Source organism: Equus asinus, chromosome 6 (genome assembly GCF_041296235.1).
Source record: "Equus asinus isolate D_3611 breed Donkey chromosome 6, EquAss-T2T_v2, whole genome shotgun sequence".
Taxonomy (NCBI): Eukaryota; Metazoa; Chordata; class Mammalia; order Perissodactyla; family Equidae; genus Equus; species Equus asinus.
In genome coordinates this window covers 41,731,275-41,756,921 of record NC_091795.1, presented here as the reverse complement: position 1 = coordinate 41,756,921, position 25,647 = coordinate 41,731,275, and the positions used below count along the sequence as shown (strand labels likewise).

Sequence of the window (25,647 nt, the reverse complement as noted above, 5' to 3'; positions counted from 1 at the left end):
TGTAGCTCTAGGGGTTAAAATTGTGGGATGAGGGTGGGAGGAACCCAGGGCTTGGGTTTGTTCCAAAGTAAGCCTCAAGATATATCAAACTGAACTGGACTCAGAACACTACTAAGATTAAAGGCAGAACAAGAGCCATGTTTGATTTGTAGGGCAATCATAACAATAGCTGCTCCTAAGGCAAAAGGGATTTTCACTTCAATCACCATATCTTTCCCATCGCAATCTCTTCCCCGTCACTCTCTTTCTGTCTCCCTCTTCATACCTGAACCAGGGTTGAACTGGAGCTAGAACAGTGACTGGACATCCTCAGAAGAGAAGAATTCTATGGGCACAGACCTACCTACTTAGTGTTAAGAACTGTTCCTTTAGGTAATTATTCCTCTGCCAAACTTTCTTGAGTTACGAAGTCATGTTTTAGATTCCCCTAGGGATAATCTGACCTGTCTTCAAGATTAGAATCAAAATAGCTAAGGTAAGGGACCAGGTGGCTTAGAAAATTTGGACCTTGGTCCACACAAAAATTGTGTAAGGGTCCAAATGCTAAAGAATTACTTTTTGTATATAATAAAATATGATTCTGAGCTGGAGTCCATTTTTTATTCCTCTCAAAGTTGTGATGACAAAGGAACTTTTGCTAAATTTACCCTTCCCTTTTGAATCGACATTAGTGAACCAGCAGATTCAGTACAGATAATTTTCCTAAAGCTACATAAGTCATTTAGAAATAGTCAGATGACACAGAAACAGCATCATCTTCAACAATTATGACAACAACAACCTGTTTTACTGAACCTAACACTGCTTCCTAAAAATACATTTTTATTTTTCTCACAGCAAGCATGTATTGGTGACTTAATCTGTAGGGTCTCAGTCATTACAACCTCTGGTCTTCATTAATCTCTTCCTATCATCCTAATTCTATTTTGCAATTTTCTCCTTTCTGTACTTTTGGTTTTTTTGTGAGGACGATTGGCCCTAAGCTAACATCTCTTGCCAATCTTCCTCTTTTTTTTTTCTTGAGGAAGACTGTTGCTGAACTAACATCTGTGCCAATCTTCCTCCATTTTGTATGTGGGACACCGCCACAGCATGGCTTGATGAGCAGTACGTAGGTCTGCACCTGTGTTTTGAACCTGTGAATTCCAGGCCGCCAAAGTGGAGTGTGCAAACTTAACCACTACGCCACTGGGCCAGCCCCCTTTCTGTACCTCTGTTTTTTAAAAAATGACATTATAGCAAACCATTTTACTTATGAGACAGATTCAAATAAAACATCCCGACATCCCTTTCTATACTTTTATTTCCCTGTTTCATTCTCATGTTCTTTTTTGGGAGTCTCTCTACTGCCTGCATTGCCTATGATTGCTTCACAAATTAATTTGGATATGCTTCAATTATGGTAACTCACTGTTTTTTCTCCTTATTTTCACATTCCTTGTTCTCATAACCCTTTTTCTAGTAAAGTGCCCTGAGATAAAACAGATGTTAGAATCAAGCAAAAAGAAATGACCATTTCCCATGCATCAATGTGAGTATCAAAGTCCCTGATATTAACCTGAAAGAATCATTGGAAGTTAAAATTAAACATACCTTCAGAGATTATTTGGTCTAGATACTGTTGCGAACCCCTGAGGCTTCAAAACATTAAAGGTGGCAATGGCATCAGTAAGAATTTCTATTTTAAATCAATAAACTGGTTTTTGGGTATGATGGAGTAACTCATAGCAGACCACCACTTCTGCCAAGAGCAATTAGAAAAGCCAGAGACAAAATTTTTTTAAAAAGCTGCTTGAAAGCATCAGAGAGCTGCTGAGGCATCCAGGGTTTACAAAGACAAGATCTGGAAGAAAAGAGAAATTCTTTGAAATGAACCCCAAATTTTTCCTATCAGATTCTTCGTGTTGGAAGAGAGGCAGAGAAACCAGGAGAACTTTTGGCAAACTCACAGGGCTGGAGAGACAAAAATTGGAATTTGGTGCTACCAAGGGAGAAAGAATTTAAGTAATTAAGATTGCAGAGGGAAGAGAGGGATGAAGCTGTGGAAGGCAGGGGGCTGAGAAGCTAAGCAGAAAATGGCTGAAAAGTAGAGCAGTTTTCTTTAGACTCTTGGTGCTGAGGAAACAAAATTAGAGTTCTGGTCCCACCTAGGAGGGGCCCTTCTAAAATGTCCTAGGCTCACAGTTGGGACACATGGAGGGATACCTATAATACTGGATATGAACAAAGTATAGACTGAACCTTATAAAAAGTGCATCCCAGCCACAAGTCTGCAAAGTTCCTGAATGGACTGAAGTGATGTCCCTCTCACTCTAGATACCTGCCAAAGGACAAGATGAATATCTGGAAGAGAATATCATCATCCAGGGCCACTGAAATTTTTCATGCACAATGGCTAGGATTCAATAAAAATTCAGCCTTGCCAAGAATAGGAGTAAGAGAAAAACAGACAATAGAAACAGTCCTACAGGCGAATAAAATCAGAAACGGACTTTAAAATCACCGTGACTAACCTGTACAATAAAATAGAGGATAAAACGCAGAATTTCACCACAGAATTGAAATATTAAGAAAACAGAAGAAATTCTAGCACTGAAAAGCTAAGAACATAGTGAACGGATTTAAGAACAGACTGTACACAGCTGAAGAGAGGATTAGCAAACTGGAATATTGGGGAGTACAAAATATATAGACTGAAGCAAATAGCAAGATTGAAGCAAAAAGACAGAACACATAGGACATAGTGAAAAGAGCCAAAATATGTGTATTTGGACTCCCAAAAAGGAGGGGCTAGGGAATGTGGGAAAGGAAAATTTCAAGAGATAATAGCTTCAAATTTTCTAAACTTATGAAAGACATCTAGTTACAGATTCAAAGGAACTTTAAACTCCATGAAGGAAAAACACAAAAGAAAACCACACCAAGGCACCTTAAAACTGCCAACACCAAACACAGACCTTCAGAAGAGCAGCTACAAGACTAGAACATGACTTTATCAAGGAAAATAATGGAAATCAGGAAACAATGGAACTACACATTGATGCGCCAAAACAACTGACAGCCCAGAATTCAACGCCCAGCAGAGACATCCTTTGGAAATGAAAGCAAGTGGAAAGACACTTCAAGACAAACAAAAGCTGAGATAATATGAGCAGACCTACACTAAAAGAAACACTAAAAAGAAGGTGGAAAGAAACAAGAGGGTAAATAGGTAGATTACATATAAATGAACATTATTAGTAATAATACTACTAACGTTCCTTTGGATTTAAAATATTTGCAGAGTTGAAATGTATGACAGCAATAATACAAAGGTAGGAATGGAGCGCACTGAAATTAAAGTAGTCTAAAGTGCTAGCATTTTGTGGGACTTGTTATTAGATATTAATATATCATATTAGACTAATGATTTAAGGATGCTACTGTAGTGTTTACGGCAACCACTAAAAGACTGTATACCAAACAAGCTAACAAAGAAAAAAAGTAGAATAATAAAATACAATCAATTTTTAAATGGCAAGAAAGCGGGGAAAAAAAAGAGAGGGCAAAAAAAGAAAATAAGAAGTATAATCCTATATATAAATTCCAATAGATCAGTAATTAATTTAAATGCAAATTAACTAAATACTCCAATTAAAAAGCAGAATCTGTTAGAACAAACATTCCAGATGTTGCTTATAAAAGCATACCTTAAATAGAACCATATTGAAAAGCTGAAAATAAAATGATGAAAAAAATATATACTAAGCAAATATTAGCCAAAAGGAAAGCTATACTAATCTCACACAGAGAGACATTAAGCAAAAAGAATTATTAGAGATACAGGGGACACATCATAATGTTAAAAGAGTCAATCTACCAAGAAGATGTAACAATCCTAAATTTATATGCACCTAGTAATATATGCTTCAACATGTGTAAATAAAAAATGGACAGGATTAAAAGAAATAAATTCACCACCATAATTGGTGAGTTGCACACTTTTCTCAATAACTGACAGAAAGATTAGAACAACTAAAAAAATCAGTAGAGATAATAGAAGATTATCCATTGTGACTAACAAACTTGATCTAATTGATATCTATAGAACACTGCAGCCACTAACTGCAGAAAACACACATTTTTAGAGGGCATATAGAATATTTACCGAAACTGACCATATGCTGAGCCAAATGACAAGTCTCAACAAATTTCAAAGGACTATAAATCATTCTTTTATATTCTCTGACCACAGTGGAATCAAGCTGGATGAATAACAAATAGATAGCTAGGAAATCCCAAAATGAAAAATAATGCCGTACTAAATAACTCATGTGCCAAAGAAGAAATAAAAATTGAAATTGGAAAATATTTTGAGCTAAATGTTAATAAAAATAGGACATATCAAGATCTTTGGGATGAAAGTATAACTGTGCTTGAAGGGAACTTTCTTGTCCTAAATGCATACATTAGAAAAGAAGAAAGACTGCACAAGAAAAAAGGTAGATCTAGGTGTTCATCTCAAGAAGTTAAAGAATAGCAAACTGCTGCTGCTGCTGCTTCTCATAGCAGAGTCAGAGAAGCAGCATACAAATGTAAAGTGGAATCAACAAAGTCAAAAATGGTTCTTTGAAAAGACTAGTAAAAATGATAAACCTCTATCAACAATGATCAAGAAAAAAAGAAAGAAGGCACAAATTACCAATACTAGCAACGAAAAAGGTTACATAACTACAGATCCTATAGATATTAAAAATATAAGGAGAGAATATTATGAACAACTTTATGTCAAAAGATGAGAAAATTTAGATGAAACAAATTCCTAAAAAACACAATTTACCAAAACTGACACAAGAATAAATAGTTCTGACTAGTCACTTGTGTATTAAAGAAACTGAGTCTATAATAAGTTTCACAGAAAGAAATTTCCTGGTCCATAAAATTTCACTGGTGAAATCTTCATAACATTGAAGGAAGAAATAATGCTAATCTTACGCAAATTCTTCCTGAGAAAGAAAATGAGGGAATACTTCTCAATTTGTTTTTATTAGACTAGCATAACCTTGATACCAAATCGCCAAAAGGTGTTGTAAGAAAGAAAATTCAATAGAAAACTGGGAAAAATACTTGAACTAGCACTTCACAAAGAAAATGTGAAAATAGCTAATTAACATATGAAGAGGTTGCTCAATATCATTAGTATGAGGGAAATAATACTAATTATTTTATCATACTATGCAATATACTATACAAAATAAACTCACAATGAGATACCAGTACACACCAACTAGAATGGCTAAAATTAAAAAGAATACAAAGCCATGTATTGTTGAGGATATGGAGCAAATTGAATTATCATCACTTATGGTATAAACTGATTACAATCACTTCGAAAAACAGATAGTATCCACTAAAGCTGACCTACATATATCCCATCCTATGACCAGCAATTCTAGTCCTACGTATATATCCAACAGAAATGAGTACATCAAAAGGCATATACAAAACTGTTTAAGACAGCACTATCTGTAAAAACCCCGACCAAAGAATATCCCAAATGTCCATCAACAATCAAACAGAAATTAATAAACTGTGGCATATTCATATAATAGAATACTTCACAGCAATGAGAAAGAATAAACTGCTTCATGCAACAGTTTGGATGAATCTCATAAATATAATGTTTAATGAAAGAAGCCAGACATAAAAGAGTACATACTGCATAAGCCCATTCACATAAAGCTCAAAACATCCAAACTAATCAATGCTGATAGAAATACACATGTAATTACTATTGGGTGGGAGGTATAAGGGGACCTTCAGGAGATGCTGGTAATGTTTTATTTTTTTATCTGGGTTTTCTGGGTGCATTCACTTTGTGAAAACGCATCAAGCTGTATAATTATGATTTATAGATTTTTCTGTTCTGCAATAACATGTTTACTTTAAAATGTCAATAAATGGAATACTCACTTTCCCCCTTTAAATTTGTACTGCTTTACCCTTTTAGATCCTCTAAGTGAGTGTAGAGTAAGTCATGAGTAGCACCAAACGAATTCAGAAGTCTGTGTTTATGACCAGTCACTTGCTTGGTTTTCCATTCAGCTGAACAGCTGACAGCCAGGTGCTGTGATGTGAGTGAGTGTGTGTGTGTGACTGAGTGTGTGTGTATTTTTTTTACCATTATAAAATTTGAAAATCATTTCATTTTTACTCATTGTGATGGTTAATTTTATGTATCAATTTGACTGGGCTACAGGATGCCCAGATATTTGGTCAAACATTATTCTGGGTGTGTCTGTGGGAGTGTTTCTGCGTGATATTAACATTTGAAGACACAGACTGAGTAAAGCAGACTGCTCTCCTTAATGTGAGTGGGTCCCACCCAATCACTTGAAGGACTGAATAGAACAAAAAGGCTGACTCTCCTGCAAGTAAGAGGGAACTCCTCCTGCTTAACTGCCTTGAGCTGGGACATCAGTCTTTTCTGGCCCTCCACTGGAACTGAAACATCAGCTCTTTTTGGGTCTCAAGCCTGCTGGCATTTGGACAGGAACTACACCATTGCCTGTCTTGTGTTTCCAGCCTGCCAACTAGAGATCTTAGGAAACTTGTCAGCCTTCATCACATGAGCTAATTCTTTATAATAACTTTAAAATATAAATATACATACACACACATATATGCACACCCACACGTTATTGGTTCTGTTTCTCTGGAGAACTCTGACTATTACACTCATATATGGCTTAATTTTTGCCCATAACAGATCATTTGTTAAAGGAAGAAAACATAAGGAACACTGAAAAGATAAAAATAAATGAAGACCATAAAAATGATTACAGTTATGCAAATAAGTCTCAAAGATGATCTTAAACTTGTGATTACATTCACTGATCAGACTTCTTATAAGGTATATAAAAATATCCTTAGTCTTTGAAAAACTGATATTTAAAAAGAGCAAATATGTTTATATTCAATTTGACTTTGTATTCATTAGGACTTAAGATTAGTCATATTGACACATTTTTAGAGAAACACTTGCACTTACTAGTATGAAATACCTTTCTTCTTTTATTTAGGAACACAACTTGAAAATTATAAAAACGAGTTTTTAATACTCAAAATTAAAAATTTCAAACAACAGGTCATATAAGTGGATTTGGGTCTTTGGATCTGTATTTTAATAACAAGAACTCCTTACATTTGATAAAATATTACAATTGGATTATTCCGTAAGTTATGCTTTCTCTTCCTAATTAGTTTAAAATAATTAAATACCATATATAATTTTTCTATTGGAAAAGGTGACATGTATTTAACTGATATTTACGAATATTACATTGAAATTAACTTTAGAATCTTAAATAATATGCAAACTCTGAATTTGTAATTTGCTTCTTTATCATATGCCATGAAAAGAATGGTAACATTATTTTTAAATTCCAAAGGGGGGTAATCTGGAGATTATATTTACTTAACTTCCACAGCTCATAAATACTTGAAATGCTAATTTAGTCTAATGTCTACCCCCAACTTTTAAAGATAAGGAAACTGAGATCCAGAGCAGTCAAGCACCTCAAGCAAGGACACATTTTTAGTTAGTGGTATGGTCAGGGTAAACACTTGGATGTCCTGATTATTGGTCCAGAATTCTTTGCACCACAGCATAGCATATCTGCCCCTTCCAGCACCATGGGTCATATTAGCTCAACCGACTTTTTTATATGCACAAAAATAATCTGGTCAACTCTAGCTATTAAAAGGTTGCCACGTCTGACTGAGAAATTCACAAATATAATGGCTCTTTACATTCTCCTCCACCTTCAATAAATTTGGCTTTCACCGTCTAATGTCTGAAAACATCTTTGGATAATTTTCAGCAGAGAAACAATAAATCAGGGATGTCAGTGGCTGAGAGGGGAGAGTTTTTCCAATTTTCATAAACAAAAACTTCAGTGACAGCCACTTTCAGGTTTTGGATGTAATTTTCCTAACTGATGTCTTCACTGTGGTGTGCCTTGGCTGTCTTCCACTCACTAGCCAATCCTGGGGGAAACGTGATTTATGTTGACGCCAAATCAACGTGAAAATCTGATCAAGTAAAGTAGAACTCTGCAGCCTCGCTGGGGAAGGCTGGAAGGAAGTCACCATTCACATGTGGATAAGGCAAAGACAAGGTCCATCTATAAAAGTCCTACTGCCCTGCTTCTGGTTTAAATTGGCAACTGATTAGTAGCTAATGACACACAGCCTCAAGACACTTCCCACTGAAATAGCTATAAAAACTCTGAAAAAGGTAAAAACTCTTAACAATGCTAAAATCTAAAATGAACAGTTAACCTACTGCCAGAATTCAGAAGGATTTTCACACTAACCAGACTGGAGGAGAACTGAGAATCACAGCCCAGGGCTCATGCGGAACAGACCTACCAGTCTTCTCCACTCCTACTCCTGACTCAGAACCTGGGCTCTGTAACAGTGTTTCCTAACCTCGGGCAACGTTCTGCAAATACAGATTCCTTAGCTCTACAGATCCTGATTCAACAGGTCTGGTGTGTGTGGGGGGGAGTGTCCAGAAGTGAATACTTTTTTAATAAAGCTATCTTTAAGTGAATCTGATGCTCCCCTAGGTTTGAAAACTACTGGTCTATACCAACCAGAAAAATTAGGTGGGCTTTCTGCTGTTGCATACTATCTGTTTTTTTTTTTTTTAAACGTAACTTTTTATTTTGAAATAGACTCACAAGAAGTTACAAAAATAGTGCAGGGGCTGGCCCGGTGGCGCAGTGGTTAAGTTCGCACGTTCAGCTTCTTGGTGGCCCGGGGTTCGCTGGTTCGGATCCTGGGTGCAGACATGGCACTGCTTGGCAAAAGCCATGCTGTGGTAGCCGTCCCACGTATAAAGTAGAGGAAGATGCGTATGAATGTTAGCTCGGGGCCAGTCTTCCTCAGCAAAAAGAGAAGGATTGGCAGTAGTTAGCTCAGGGCTAATCCTCCTCCTCAAAAAAAAAGTACAGAGTTTCCATAAACTCCTTAACTAGCTTCCCCCAATGATAATACCTTATATAATCAGAGTATATTGTCAAAATCAGGTTGGTACAATACTACGAATTCAGGTGTAGAGCTTATTTGTATTTCATCAGTTTTTACACACATTCTTGTTTATGTGTGTTTTATATGCACTTGTGTGTATGTGTGTGTGGATTTGGCTCTGTGTATGTTGTATACTGTTGTATAAAATTTTATCACATGTAGATTTGTGTAACCATCACTACAATCAGAATGCAGAACTGTTCCATCACCATAAAGGAATTCCTTTGTTTTACTTCTTATTAGTCACTCCTTCCCCTACCCCGAAGCCTAACCTCTGGCAACCACTGATTTATTCTCCATCACTAGAATTTCCTCACTTAGAGAATGTTATATAAAAGGAATCATAGACAGTACATAACCCTTTGAGATTGGCTTTTCTTTTTCACTCATCATAATGCCCTTGAGAGCCATCCAAGTTTTTGCATATATCAATAGCACAATCGTTTTTACGGTCAAGTAGTTCGCTATTCTATAGGTGTATCTCAGATTGATTATCTATTCATCCTTTGAAGTACACTTGGATTGTACATTGCAAGCACCTTTCCACTTTTTGATTAGTACAAAGCTACTAAGAACATTCATGTACAGGTTTTTGTGTAAATGTATTTTCATTTCTTTAGGAGCGTGATTGCTGGTTTATATGGTAAGTATATACTTAATTTTATATAAAACTAAGCTGTTTTCCAGAGTGACAGTACCATTTTATATTCCCACCAGCAATGTATGCATGAGAGATCCAACTGTTCTACAATCTCACCAGCAACTGGCTTATCAGTTGTTGCTCTCAGAGTGCACAAAGCTGGATATCCTTTTTCTCAGCCCCTACCTACCTAGCCCCTCCCTAGCAGTTACACTTTTATAATATGGCAGAAGGCAAGAGGACTTGAGGTGATGCAAAGCTTTATGGAATCACAATGCAGGCAACAGCATTTCCACTCATCCCACTGGTTAATGTCAGAGAAAGAGACAAGAGGGTAGGGTTATGATAAATAGTAAACCATTAATGTTGCATTAGATGAATGATTGCTAATGGTGGGATACTTGGATAGGAACTGTGCATATCAACTTGCTTTCCAGCTATGGATCTGAGATGAGGCTAACCACACTCAAGAATAGGGTTAACAGGTGTCTGGTTTTTAAAACTGAAAGTCTAGTATTTGAGCTGTTGGCCTAGAAATAAATGCATACTGTGATGTAGTTTATGAGCCAACATTCTTGCTCCAGGCTTCCAATACACGCTACTGGGCTGACTCCTAACTTGGATACAAGAGCATGAACTTTCTTTTCTGATATTTCTGGGGACACTATATGGCAAACCAACCCAAGTAAACAGGACCATGGTGAACCACAAATCCTGTCCGTTGAGATAGACAATACACCTAAATATTCCATCTATGATGAGTAATCAGGAAAAAATACATGGAAAAATACCCTACGATCACAGCAAGGGACTATCATCCTTAAAGTTCAACAGAAAAACATCTCTGAAAAATATTTAATACAGAAACCAGAAGGAAATTAAAAAATAAAAACTGATTTGCATTCCCAGTATATTGCAAGGAAGCAGAAGTCCACAACGAAAGTAGTCATGATAAGAGAGAGAGTAGAAACAATGCAAAAAAAAGACTAGAATAGTAGAATTTCAATAAATGTTAAAGGTAGTAATGATGACAATTTCAGCAACTTCAACAAGAGATATACAGGACAAGCCTGAATAACTTTCATAAGAATGCTAAGATGAAAAAAACAGAGGTAAGTAGAAAGAGAAGATGGGGATGGGGAGACAAGATCTAAAAATTGAATCAACAATTATTTATTGTTAATATATTATAGTCATTCTATTCTCCTGTCTTCAATTTGACTCTTTACAACAGTAACAGATCATCAAGAATCTGAGACAATTGCTTAGCTCTAGAATTTTGACCAACGTGGCTCTAATTTCAAGGTATTCAGAATCAGGAAGGCACATGTTGAAGATAGAGAACAATCACCTCCATCTGTCTTTCTTTCTTTCTTTTTTTCTTTTTTGAGAAAGATTAGCCCTGAGCTAACTACTGCCAATCCTCCTCCTTTTGCTGAGGAAGACTGGCCCTGAGCTAACATCCATGCCCATCTTCCTCTACTTTATATGTGGGACGCCTACCACAGCATGGCTTTTGCCAAGCAGTGCCATGTCTGCACCCAGGATCTGAACCAGTGAACCCCGGGCCACCGAAGCAGAGTGTACACTTCGCTGCGCCACCAGGCCGGCCCCTAAACTAGATTCTTAGAGGTAAAACAACTAGAGATCAAATGGAAGATGTAATTTCAAATATTGATAGCTACCGCCAAAACTGTCCTCAAACATGCTGTCCTAATTTAGACCCTAATTTATAGCTTCAAACAGTGTTGGTTTCTACATTCCTGTTTCTAACATGAGATATTACAAATTTAAATTTGATTTACTAATCTGATAATTGAAAAATGATACCTCACTGTTATCTTAATTTCCATAATAATGAAGGTAAGTATCTGTTCATTTTGGGGAGGACACTTTCAGTTCTTATTTTATGAACTGTCTGTTGATAGCCTTTGGTCATTTTTCTACTGGGTTGTTAGCCTTTTTTCTTCTTGAGTCCTTCGAGTTTTCATTTTTTTAATACTCTGGATATTAATCATCGTTCCATTACAGGTATTGCCATTATTCTCTCAGACTGTGATTTCACTTTGTTTACATTGTCTTCTACCATATTAAAATCTTAAATCTTGTCACTCTTTTATTTTTTGGCATTAGATTTGTATTTTAGTTAGAAAATCTTTTCACACCTGAGAGTATAAAAATATTCCCCTCTTTTTCTTTTAATAGCTTTCATGTTCAGGTCTTTAATACATTTGGAATATATTTATGTGTATGGTATGAAGCAGGGATCTAACTTAAGTTTTTCCCCAAAGAGATAGCAAATTGTCTCAGCACCATTTACTAACACTTTTCTGATTGATTTGAAATTGCCCTTTTATCATAAATAAGGTAAATCCCCAAGGGTCTATTTTTTTCTATTGTGCAACTTCATTCTTGAAGCAAAATCATAATTTTTAATTTATAGATTTATACAACGTTTTGATATCAAGTCTTGAAAATATTCCCTTAGTGTACAGGCAGTAACGTACTGGTTAAGAACAGGGGCTGGAATGAGACTATGTTTGAATCCCAGCTCCGCCATTTACCAGGTGGGTGACCTTGGGCAGGTTACTTAATCTCTGTACTTTTCTAGCAGACATCATCTGAAAAATGGCAATACTATCAGTTCCTACATTTTATTACTAGGAGGATTAAATGAGTAAATACATGTAAAGTACTTAAACTAGTACCCAACACGTAGTGAGAATTCAAATATGATATCTATTATTCAAAATTTTCTGGGTTATCCTCACACATTATATCTCCTGGATACAGTTGAAAATCAGCTTATCAAGTTTCACTAAAAAATCCCACAGTTTTTGACTGAATTCATTGATTAGCTTCAAGGAGAAAATACTGACAAAATTCCTAGATCTCCCAATCCAGGAACATGGTGTGTCTTCTCCATTTATGTCCTAGCAAAGTTTTAAAATTTTTTTCCTATACACACTGTACATTTCTAATTAGGTTTATTCCCCAGGAGTTTTACTGATTCTGTTCTTATTATAAATAGGATCTTTTTCTCTATTGGTATTTGCTGTTACATAGGAAAGCTATTTGTTTTAGTATATTAATTTTATGTCTGATCATCTTGCTGACCAACATTAGTATATAATTTTTTCACTCAACTCACTTGAAATGTTTAGGCTGACAATGATGTAAACTGTTAATAAAGACAGCTTTGTTTCCTTCTTGCCAATAGTTTTTGATATTTAGTAAAAAACCTTGAGAAAAAAACATTATTTCTCCTATCTTTTGGTTAAGTGACAGCAGTCACAGGGTGATAGATACTTCACTAGAACTTCTGCTTCATTTAAATACTGTATGGCTCAAACAAAGACACAAAAATAATAATAAAAAACATATATAGGTACTCTTACTATATGCTTACTATATGCTAAGTACTCTTACTATATGCTAGGTACTCTTCTAAGTGCTTTACTATATGCTAGGTACCCTAAGTGCTTACTATAAGCTAGGTACTCTTCTAAGTGCTTTAAATATATCAATTCATTTAATCCTCACAACAACCCCAGGAGAGATAACTAGAATTAATCTCCCCAAATAGTATTTTCATAGAAAAAGAGATTCTGACAGTTTTCCCTTTGAGGAACTTTGTAATCTTTTGTTATATCTAAATACCTCCACCCAAGCTAAGTTAAGCAAGTTGCCACTTGTCCTTTAACCCCAAAGCTTCTTAATTTCCAAGTAAGTAGGCCTAATGAGTTTGAGCTCTAGAATCTCACTCTTACTCAGCGAGAATAAAAACAAGGCCCATAAGAATCTACTTTGACTTTCACAGCCACATGAACCAAGAGGAGCTGAGGACAAATCCTTCAAAATCCTCACCATTAATTAAACAAATCTTTCAAGGTCATATATAACCCAATTCTGACTATTGCCAGGGAAGTCAGGTGTCAGAAAAATCAGGCTGTATTTCTGGCTGGGTACTCTTTAAACATTTTAATTTCAAAAACACTTTTAATATACCTTCCAGACCTTTCTTAGCGATATCATAGATAGAATGTTATGACCTATTTTCTGCCTTAATGATATATTGTGACCAATTTGAATATAAATAAATATAGATTTGTATTATTTTTAACAAGTGCATATATTTTGTGGTTTGAATACGCCATTTTTAAAAAGCACAGTGAGGGGCTGGTCTGGTGGCGTACTGATTAAGTTTGTGCGCTCCGCTTCCGTGGCCCAGGGTTCACAGGTTCGGATCCTGGGCATGGACCTAAACATCACTCATCAAGCCATGCTGTGGAGGTGTCCCAGATACAAAAAATAGAGGAAGGCTGGCACAGATGTTATTACTTCCTCACCGGCCCCCTCCAAAAAGCACAGTGCTTACCATGTAGTAAGTACTGTCCTAAGTGCTTTCTAAATATCAACTCACTTAATCCTCATTACATTTGAAGTATGTACCAAACCACACCATATGGTACGTATGTACCATAATTTATTTAATCAGATTAAATAAATCAAATTTTCACTAAATAATTTAATCAAAATTTCTGTTAAATAAATGTTTTTAATTTAATTAAAATTTTAATCAAATGGCTCCAAATTTTTGTCATTATCAACAATTCTGTGATAAATTTCTTGGTACCTACACCTTTGTGCAGCTGTGTGATTATTTCCTTAATCTAAATTAAATGAGTGTCTTTTCAATAGATTGATACTAGTGGCAAAGAGAGCAGAGAGAATAAAGACATGAAATCAGGATGCCACAAAGTGTGCCCGGGAAACCACGACTGGGAGAAAACGGGAAAATAAACAGTTAATGAGCATTTACTGTTTACCAGGCACTATGCTAGATGCTTTGACATACATTGACATGTTCAATCCTCACAAGAACTATTTTTGGTAAGCCATAATAATGCCCTTTTTATAAATGCAGAAACTGAAAAACAAAGAGGTTAGTCACTTGAGAAGGTTACATAGCCAGTAAGCAATTGAGGTTCTGCAATTATCAGCTAAATTATGTGAAAGAAGTTGCTTAATCTCTTTGGTCACATTTTAATTCAATTGTAAAATATGAATCAAAAGACTAACCTCATGGGGAAATAAAGTAGGGTAATGTGTGTAAATTATAAAACAAATACCAGGAATGATTTAACATTTTAAATGATTAAAAAAAGGACTGAACCAATCTTTCTAAGAAAGTCACAATCTTAAAGTAAAACAATATTTAGAGCTAAACACTCTGCAGGATGTATGCCTTTACATCTTCGCTTGATTCTATGTTAGGGAGAAGTTTCTAAACTGGATTACATACAACAAAAGGACCACTGAGTCATAACATGTTTGGGTGGGAGGACACCTTAAAGTTATCCATGCAATCTTCCATTCAGTAAGGAATTCTTCATATAGCATTTTCAAAAATGGCCATCTGGCTCCTGCATTTTTATAGTGAGGACTTCTCAGGAAAGGATGGGAATGTTAACAATGTCCTGTTTGCCCTTCCTGACCTTCCAGTGACAATTCTCATGAAAATACAGTAAGTGATGACAAGTTTCAACCTTGTTAGAAACTAAGAAACTTATTTGTCAGAATTCAGGAAGAATTCACAGTATTCAAAGCACCGATAAGGCCATAAAGCACAGATAAAGACATTTCAGGACTACGATTCCCAACAAAGAGGATCAGAATACGCCACCCCAAAATATGCCACTTTGGTATATTATTTTGAGCTGAAGACAAATGAGAAACAGCATACAGAGGAAGAGCTCTCTGTTCTCCCCCTTTCTGCCTAGCGCAGGGCACAAATTTCCTTTTGTAAAGGTGACATAAATTTTCATATGTTAAGGTATTCCCCTCACCCATACGTGGAAGACCAGAGATGGCACCAGATGAGTCTGCATAACAAACCTTATTAAACAACACATCTACCATATATTTCTGAGTCACCTTTCCAAAAATCACCACCCCTAGGAGCCCGAATCCCTGTTCCTTGGTCTAATCACTTCTTCACAATTTATTGCCCTTTATTAAAGGTATATAAGCCCTTAAGTCTAACTGCTTCTTTGGGTTTTCACTTCTTTTCTGTGCATATAAAAATATTAAAATTTACATGCCTTTTCTCCTGTTAATCTGTCTTTTGTCAGCTTAATTTTCAGGCCCCAAAAACATAATCTAAGAGTGTAGAGGAAAAGTATTTCCTCCTCTACACCAGGAATAAAACACGGTTTGAGGGTGAAATAGCAAAGGGGTGCGGCTTTACCTCTCAGAGTGAGAAGGTGTCAACAGGAAAGAGATGAGCCTGGAAAATCCATGGGAGTAGGGTACTTTGTGGGTTATTGATTCCCACTCCTCCCCCAATTTTTATGGCAAAAGGAGAACTGCAGATTGCTTCCTTACTGAAAGATAATCAAGCAGTCAGATGGGTCTAGAAGATGCTTCCTCAGACAATAAGACTAAATACCTCAAAGTGGGGGATAGGTTCCATCAATCATCCCCCAAATTTGAGACTGCAAAAAGTATTCTAATACACTAATGTAGATTAGTGCTTTTTAAACTTTAATGCGTACGTCAATGAACTGAGTGTCCTGTTAAAATGCAGATTCTGATTCAGTACGTCCAGAGTAGGGCATGAGATTGTGCATTTCCAACAAGAGCCTGGATAATAAGTGTGTAGACCACACACTCTGATTGGTAGTGATGTGACAAGCTGTTCACAAGCAAATGACAGATCCAAACAGATCTTTCTTTTCAGAGTTAGGTACATATTTTTAAAGGAAAGGAGGAAAAGAAACATGGAAGACATGGAAAAATTTCGTAACTTAAAAGAATATACATGGAATTTATAATAAAAAGAAAGTAAATTATAGAAAAAAACTTCAGCACAGAAGATTTTAGTGTCTTCAAGAGATTTCAAGAAATGATAGATTCTCTGGGGAAAAAAAGTTGAAAAATTAAAATACAGAACAAAGTAGAAAGAAGTAAAAATGCAACTAAAACTATAATCTGCCCTATAAAGTGAAGTATGGAATCAACATTGAAAATCAAAAAACCCAATAGATTTATCCATTTAGTTTGAGATGCTTCCCCTGAAAGCAGAGGGAAGGATAGAAAAAAAGGACATAATAATGAATAATTAAGTTGCTATGACATACGGATTATTCAAATCTGTGAAGAAGAAAAGAGCATAGAAAATAAATTAATACATTGAAAAAAAATTTGAGCCCTGCAAAGACCTAAGTATATATAGATTGGAAAGATTTATCCTATAAGTAGCAAACTTAATGAAACGAGACCAATACTCGGATATATATCCTGGGGAATTTGTTGAACTTCAATGAAAAAGAAAGAAGCTTACAAATTGGTGGGCAGCAAGAGAAGTAAATTACCAAGAAACAAAAATCAGCCTGGCCATAGAGCAGCTTCTAAGAGGAAAAAAGGATATGACCCAAGAATTTTGTACTCTTCAGGCTGTCATTTCCACATGACACTAAAAGAAACACATTTTCAGGTTTATAAAGATTTACAAAATTTACTTCAAACTACTCCTGAAAATATTACTCAAAGACACCCACCAGACTACCATTTCACAAACAGAAAAACTGTCAAAGACCGGTAATGAACACAGAAATCAAACAAACTAAATCTAAAAATTGTTATAAATATGACTATAAAACAGGACACACATATCAAAACTATTTCCTGAAAGGACTCCCACCCCTAATTCAGGTTAGGTGTGTCCTGTAATTTCCTTTTATATCATTTGTCATACTGTATCGTCATTGCCCATTTAAACTTTCTAGTTTTTCCACCAACCTGCTGCCACTTACCCCTCCTCTCCTCCAGGTTTCTAACTGATTGATCTGTATATATCTATCACATACATACATATATATCGGTATATTACACATAATACATACATACATATCACTGTATTACTACATATGCTACTGTAGTATATACAAGTATCAATAGCAACTAAAACAAAGGCAAGGTTGAGGGAAAGATCAGGAGAAGAAAAATCATGCTTACTTCCTCATACTTAGAAGGGAGAAGGGTGAGAATCAATAGATAATGTTTCATACATGAAAGAGAAAATAAAATTTAAGTATAGTAAATTTAAACATGTAGAAATAAAAATATAACACAAATCTTCTGTTTACTAGAGGAAAAAAAGATAATAATAGGCTAAATAGCAAAAGAGAGAAAACAAGCAAAATAGCAAGAAAATATAAAAACACAAAACAAGATATCAAAAGCCAGTTATTTGTGTACTTCTCTTCCATGAGGGAGAAGACAACAGAGACACAGTCGCTGCCTCCTCTCCCAGGAAGCTTTCTTTGTGCTTCAGGTCCATAACTGTGTATTGGGTAGGGTTGGGGTAGGGGGTTCAGAGTGATAATTTTGGGGAAATGTTTATAATAAAATGTGTAGTGCAGCAGTAACCAAGAAACAGATCCTTTATCCCCAAATTAAAAATACCTAGACTAAAATAAAATACAAAAACAAAATAAAATACCTACCATGGCTTCTAGAACAGCTGTGCCTCATTTCACCATGGGTAAGGAGGCATCTCACTCCCTAATCTGCTATAGTACTCCCCGAGTTCCAGACCGCTGCTTCCCAGAGATGCAGAAGAGACAAATTCAGCTTATGCAGATTAGTAACAAACTAGGTAACTTCTCATTTTTTTACATAGTAAAATTAAAACAAACAAACACACACCTCTGAGTGTTACTTGATAATCTGTCTATTTCTTGCCACCAATCTCTTTCTGGCTTGTCTGTAAGCAGGGCTCTTAAAAGTCATGCTAAACTAGACGTTGGAGTAGATGGAGTGAACTTTCCACAGCACAAAGTCAACTCAAAGATCAACCCTCTAAAGCAAAATACTCTTTGTGATAATGAAAAGGATATCAGCTCTGCATTCAGTAGAGCCCTCATGTTTGGTCATATCAGTTCTATTATTATTAATCTCCTTTACCAAAAATGGGAAACTGCTGATTTGGAACCTGACAGCCTTGAAGTTGCAAGGGTCCCTCGACAAAAGGAACAAATTCATTAAGACTGGGGTTAGGTTACTAGGGTCAATATCAGGCAGTTAAGATTGAGAACATGGTTTCTTGAGAAATGTGGGAATCCAGAGGCACCTGGTAGAGGAACTGGGAGCAAATGCATCACACATTTCTGTTCAGTACATCTCAGGCGAGCATGCACCTAAAGGATGGAGGAGTTTCTGAGAGGTACAGTAAATCAGAACAACCACAAGTCACAGACATTTAGCGAATGTTTATCATATGACAAGTAGTATGCTAAAGCACTCTACAGAGATTAGTTTATTTAATCCTGACAACAAGTGTATGAGGTGGCTACTACAATTATCTATACTTTACAAGCGAAGAAATTGAGGCACAGAAAAGTTATGAACCTGTCCAGGGTTATACTGCTAAGTTTATGTAGGTGCATGTCAGGTTAGCCTTGGCTCTGAGGCTAGTGGGGAAACAATTTCATGGGAATGCCTAAGACAATTAAGTTGAAAAAATATATGGTGTAAGAGTGAGTATGTATTTGTGTCTGTGTGCAGGATATTTTTTATCCTCTCCAATGTTTGATCAATCATATGCCTATCCAGTTGTCCCTTCTGAACACTGAAGGAAGGTTGGGTGGTTTGTCTTCACGGAAAGTTAACTGGTACATATAAATACTAAAATTATATAGTCAAATTATCCACCTCAGACTGCAGAATAAGTAGATTACAATTATAAAATACATACTGTGTCAACATAAAGATCTATGAGAAGATACTTCTAGCATATAGTTACAGTTTCCCTCTAACATACTCTACCAAATTCCTTGTCTGCTTTAAAAAATAGCAAGTTTCAATATATTATTATGCTCCAAATGTTTAGGAAACTAACCCCTACTGATTCTTCAGATTAATTTACGTTTGTTAAAACTTTGAATATTAGCTGATTAGATTCAAGCTATCCCAAGAAGCCAGTGAAATAAAAGGATTATAATTCTAGGGCTCAGAAATTCTGCTCTTATTTATATAGCATATGACTGGCGCCTCCTGTCTTGTTGTCCTATTCCAAAAGCGGGTGCAAGCAGCATGGTCCCAGAGTCCTAAAAATCTTGACTATTTTCCTCTTGGAGAGAGCAGGCCCAGTTGAAGGAAAGCAGAAATGCTTCCTACCCTGAATAGGCTGCCTCAGATTAATACATCTCTCAAGACATATTCATATAAGTTGCCCATTTACACATATTTACAAAAAAGGGGGGTAAATAATTCATACATCAGAATTGAAAAGAAAATGTATACCTTTATAATTCAATAACCTTATTTCACAGTTGATAAAACTGACTCCGAGAGACACAGTGACTTCACCTTAACTCCTCAAACTCTACAAATGTTTCTTATGTTTACCATCACAAAAATACATTTTATATAATTGTGTCATTATAGATGTGCCATTTTCTGGTCTTCTATTTAAACATTATTTTATTGTATATTTTATATGCATTGTGCCCCTTACATGCATTAACCTGGTCCACAAATTTGTGATTTTAATTACAATATTAAATTATGATTAACATACAATAGTGTAACTCTTCTCAACTGTTAGATATTTGTACTGTTTCTCATTTTTCTTTGTTAAAAATAGTGACGGTACAGCTACAAATATCCTATGTAGTATTTCTCTTTTACCTACTTTGGGTAATTTTATAAAGATAAAGAGTATTTTTAAGTCAAAAATAGTGGTTAGTTTTGTGATCTTCATTCTATACTGCTAAACTCTTCTCTACGAAGACTGGCAAGTTACTCACTTATGTCGAACTCTACATCTCCAAAAATCTTTGTCTCCTGTAATTGGTTCTGAGTTTCCATATGTTCTCAATCTCTACAGTTTTGGGAAAAGGTGATAGTGATTCCTAATCACTTGTCAGAAATTTCTAGATAACTCTATTAAAGCTGAATTCTGTTTTATTTGCATCTATATTTATAAATATTACTTTCATGTCACTTTTTTAGGTGCTCACTTTAGCACACATTTTAGGATCAGGATGACTTTAATTTATCTCATATAATAAACTAAGGAACCTCCTAGTTTGTTTTCGCAAGTCTGTCATAGTCCTCCTTCAATCCCCCTACATTACAATCAGAATAACTTTTTAAAACTTCAAGTCTCATCACACGCCTTTCTTAAAATCTTCAATGGCTTCCCATTACTTTTATGATATAGTTCAAAATCCTGACTTGGTCTATACGGTTCTGGAACATCTGGCCATGCATGCCTTACCCTCTCCTACTATGGGGTCTTCAAATGCATGTCCCATGGGACTTCCACTCCCTCTTCTAGCTAAATTTTACTGAGCTACTCTTAAATGTCACTAACATCCAGCACTGGGTTAAAGCCCCCTCACTATCCAGCTCATCTTATTCAAAACTACTTATTCAATGTCTGTGCTCTCTGGTAAACTGTAGAAAACTCTGAAAGAGCAAAGACCCTTTGTGTCAGGCCAGGAGTAAGCAGGCATTCTTTACCTCAGGAGTTGAAGAATTTGATACTGCATACACTGTCTCCCTACTAGAGTATAAACCACAGATAAGGACCAGTTCTTATATATCTCTTCCATCCAAAGTTTATCACAGCGCCTTGTACTCAATTAAAAGTTCAGTGAATTTATATCAACATGTAACACAAACAGCAAACTTAAAGTCTATGGCAAAAACTCCCTAGTGTTTTAACATAAAACATTATAAATACGTTTATAAAATAGAACATAAACTAAAAGAGACAATCATTCACCACAAAGACATAGCCATACTGACTTCCAGAGTCTGCTGTTGACAACTCATCAGAATCGCTGAGTTAAAATAGTTGATTCATTTGAAAGTCTTATATAATTGAATGGGTGAAGTCCTTTAAATACTTTGAAGTAAAGAAATCTCCTCTGCAGAGACCTCAAAGAAGGAAAACTCAGCAAAGACCACAACACCTAAATATTTTCTGCTTTTTCCACTTACTTCATTAAGTTCAAATAATCCTAAAGTCTCTAGGAAATGTCCATGTGTCCAACTGCACATTCCCAATCGGAACCATCAACCCCAAACACTACCTCATTTTCACAACAGTGTATCATCTCTTTAAACATTTCAGCCCAAATTTTCAGGTTTTATGGCATTATTAACTTACAAAATCAGCTCTCGTTTACTGTATATATTGAAAACCTAAACCAAGAGCCCTAAGAAACATGGAAGAGCAACAGCTATGGAATAAAAAAGTAATGGAATGGCTATGGAATGGGTAAGTAAGAAGGAACACATTACACTGAAGTAAAATAATCTTTCTAACTGATTGACTTCTGCTACTGAGAGGACATCTGTAAATGAGAATAACAGTAGTATTTACCTCACAGAGGTGTTGTAAGGATCAAACGAGTTAATGCACATAAAGTGCTTAGTGCCTAGCACTATTATCATTTTCTTTTTCTTATTTCCCATTAGGCAGCTGGAACTTACAGCTTTAAGTAAATAAAAACAATGTGCCAGCATTATGGGCCAAGAAGAGACCACCAGCTTTCTCATGGCTGATGGTCTCCAGCACATTTCTAGGGAAGTTTCTGACATCCCAACATTAATACCTTCCTCATCCTAATAGACAGGCAGTTCTTAATAATATCTAAACTGTTTCAGTTAAAATTTTTTATCTACTTCTTTTATTTTTTATTAGTAGGAAAAGGTGTTTTCTATAATTTAAATGAAGATGATAACTATAAATGTATTAGGGAAGCACTTGAACCAAATTTCTTTTATTGTCATAAGAAAAAAATTTTCATTAACATAAAAAGATGGCAAATCTGATAGAGAGGAGTGCAATAAAAACCTCAGGAAATAAGTTATCTCAAGTAGAATTACGAGAAATCAAAGGATAACCTTGTGTTACCAAATGAATATTGGCCTCGCACCACTGCCTCCCCCATTCATATGTTGAAATCCTAACCCCCAATGTGATAGCATTGGGAAAGTGGGGCCTTTGGGAAGTGATTAGGTCATGAGGGTGGAGCTCTCCTGAATAGGATTAGTGCCCTTATAAAGGAAACCCGAGAGCTCTCTCACCCCGTCTGCCATGTGAGGACACAGAGAGGAGATGACTGTCTATGAAGCAGGAAGTAGGCCCTCACCAGACACCAAATCTGTCAGCGCCTTGAGCTTGGACATCCCAGCCTCAAGAACTGTGAGAAATAAATGTTTGTTGTTTAAGATATCCAGTCTGTTGATATCTAACAAACTAAGACTCTCTGATCAAGGAGTGATGTTGCTTTCTACAGCAACACAAAACTGTCCCAAAGTTTTCCTGATTTCATTTTTCTCTGTATCTGTGATTGATCCTAAATGGCCACCTAATGATTTTTACAGGAGGAAAGAGAGACAGAAGAAACAGGTAGATGGAAAAGAGAACTCGGAAGGAGGAGAGAGTAATTTAGCTTCTGTAGGGGATTCATTTGGCTCCCATCATTTTGTGCCAAGTTAATGATAAATATTTCTAATCTCTTCTGAATCTTTACCTTCAAGTGAATTTCTGGTTATATATCCCTTATGAAAATGTGGAGTTACTGAAAATTAGTCTGAACATGCTTCCTTACATTTTTGATTCCTGCCTAATTTATTCCCTCAGCAGACTCTCTAAACTGGACACCATATCATGATAGCATCCAAGTTAAATCCCATCCCTGGAGTATTTCCCTACATGCTATAAAATCTGTACCCGCCTTTATTCCAATCTCCTCAGCAATTTCACCTATTCTAAGACTTCCAAAATTCTTCCACTCATTGATCGTAGTTTTGCTCATGCATCTGCGCAGATGTGCATACACACACACACACACACAAATTGACTATCCTTTACATTTCTGGATTATCAAAAGTGATACTTAATTTACCATTTAAACTACTGTAAAGGATACATTCAGTGGTATCAGATACATCCACAATGTTGTACTACTGTGACTATTATCTAGTTCTAGAACTTTCTCATCACCTCAAAGGAAAATTCATATCGATTAAGTAGTCACTTCTCATTTTCCTGTCTCTGACAACCACTAATCTGCTTTCTATATCTATGAATTTGCCTATTTTGGATATTTCATATAAATGGAATCACACACTATGTGGCCTATTGTGTCTGACTACTTCTTTCACTTAAGCATAATGTTTTCAAGACTCATCGGTGTTCTACTGGGTATCAGTACTTCATTCTTTTTTACGGCTGAATAATACTCCATTGTATGTATATATCACATTTTGTTTATCCAATCATCAGTTGATGGAAATTTGGGTTGTTTCCCCTTTTGTCTATGGTGAATAGTGCTGCTATGAATATTCAAGTACAAGTTTTTGTTTGAATACCTGTTTTCAATTATCTTGAGTATGTATCTAGGAACAGAATTGCTGGGTCATATGATAATTCTGTTTAACTTTTTGAGGAACTGCCAGACTGTTTTCCAAAGGCAGCACCATTTTACATTCCCATCAGCAAGGTATGAGGGTTCTAATTTCTCTACAGCCTTGCCAGAATTTGTTATTTTCCATTTTATTGATTACAGTCATCCGAGGGAGTGCAGAGTGGTATCACATTGTGGTTTTAATTTGTATTTCCCTAATGACTAATGATGTTGAACACCTTTTCATGTGCTTATTGGCCATTTGTGTACCTTCTTTGGTGAAATGTCTATTTAAATCTTATGCCCATTTTTAAATTGGGCTATGTGTCCTTTTATTGTTGAGTTGTAAATTCTTTGATATATTATGGATACTAGACCCTTATCAGATATAAGATTTGCAAATATCATCTCATATTGTATGGGTTGTCTTTCACTTTCTTGATAGTGTCTTTTGAAACAAAAAAGGTCTAATTTTGATAAAGTCCAATTTATCTATTTTTTCTTTTGTTGCCTGTTTCTCTGATATCATATTTAAGTATGGTGCTTCTTTTGACAGCTTAAATATGTAAATGTTGGCATTAATTTTCATTACATTAATCATTATCATTTACTGAATCACCACCATATGCCAGGTATTTTACTTCATTATTTCATTTAATATATCCACACACTCTCTCGTTCTCTCTCTCTGAGCTAGGTGGTATTGCAGCCATTTTCTAGAGGAAAAAAAACAAGTTGGAAAAGATTATTTTCTCAAGTCATTCAGTAGGATATGACAGAGGCAAGATTCAAATCTAGCTTTGTCTAACTGTACAGACCACACTTTCTTCTCTACTGCACTAAATTTCATTATTGAATAGCATAATGTACAGTTTTTGACTTTGGCAATAAAAGATGGAATGTATGTTGCATTAGCTTTCTATTGCTTCCATAACAGATTACCACAAATTTAGTGGCTTAAGCAACCAAATTTATTTCTTACAGTTCTGTAGATCAGAAGCACAACTCAGGTCTCCAGCTAAAATCGAGGTGCTGGCAGGGCTGCATTCCTCTCCGGAGGCTCGAGGGTAGGATTTGTTTCCTTGCTCATTTAGGTTGTTGACAGAATACAGTTCCTTGTGGTTACAGGACTGAGATCCCCACTTCCTTGCTGGCTGACAGGTATTTCTAGCCGTTCCTAGCCTCTAGAGACCACCCGTACTGTTTGGCTCATGGCCTCCTTCTTCCATCTTCAAAACCAGCAAGGTAGGTCAAGTCCCTCTCACATTTTGCATCCCTCTTTTTCCCTCAATCCCATCTCTGACCCCCTCTTCTGCTTCCCTCTTCTGCTTTAAAGGACTCATGGGATTAGACTGGACCACCCAGATACTACAGGATAATGTCTCCACTTCAAGGTCCTTAACATCACATCTATGAAGTCTTTTTAGTCCTAAAGGTAGCACAGTCACAGGTCCCAGGGATTAAGATGTGGACATCTTCAGGGGAGCAGGGCATTATTCT

At 35.9% G+C, this 25,647-nt stretch overlaps 1 protein-coding gene across 5 annotated transcripts in view; it reads right to left on the bottom strand.

Annotated features, from left to right (window-relative positions):
- The window catches only part of EXOC6B (exocyst complex component 6B), a 578,067-nt gene that overhangs the window by 98,984 nt on the left and 453,436 nt on the right, over positions 1–25,647 (bottom strand). The gene's annotated exons all lie outside the window — the stretch shown is intronic.